This window comes from Motacilla alba, chromosome 14 (genome assembly GCF_015832195.1).
Source record: "Motacilla alba alba isolate MOTALB_02 chromosome 14, Motacilla_alba_V1.0_pri, whole genome shotgun sequence".
In the NCBI taxonomy this organism is placed as follows: Eukaryota; Metazoa; Chordata; class Aves; order Passeriformes; family Motacillidae; genus Motacilla; species Motacilla alba.
This window is the reverse complement of record NC_052029.1, coordinates 1,347,442-1,348,051: the sequence shown is the minus strand read 5'-3', so window position 1 is coordinate 1,348,051 and position 610 is coordinate 1,347,442.

Here is a 610-nt window from a genome sequence, read left to right as displayed (position 1 = left end):
TGCTTCCCACAGGGACAGCTGCATGCAGTCTCTACGGCTTCCTCACTTTTGGCACGAGGATTTGGACAGAGGACGGGCTGGGAGAGAGCTTTCGAGTGAGGCAGCAGCTCTCAGCCTCAGCCAGATCCTGGCCAGATCCTGGCCACCTTGGGGCTACCCGAGAGGCCACGTCATGCCAGGGAGTCAGTGCAACAGAGACTCTCTGACAGCAGGGTTAGACTGCATAGTAGAAGAAAAATTCATCCCTGGGAGGGTGGGCAGGCCCTGGCACAGGGTGCCCAGAGCAGCTGCCCCTGGATCCCTGGAAGTGTCCCAGGCCAGGCTGGAGCTTGGAGCAGCTGCTTGGAGCAGCCTGGGACAGTGGAAGGTGTCCCTGCCCACGGCAGGGGGTTGAACGAGATGAGCTTTGAGGTCCTTTCCAGCTCAAACCATTCCAGGACCCTACAGATGGTTGCCCACAGCACACACAGTGGCTCAGGGAGGGCTCTGTACAGGACTTGTGGTGGCTTTTTAGGGGCTGCCTGGGAGCTCCAGTGAGGAATAGCCCACCTTCAGGAAAACCTGGTGAGGCTGGAAAGCAGAGAGAGCTCAGAGCTGCTGGATAACCCAG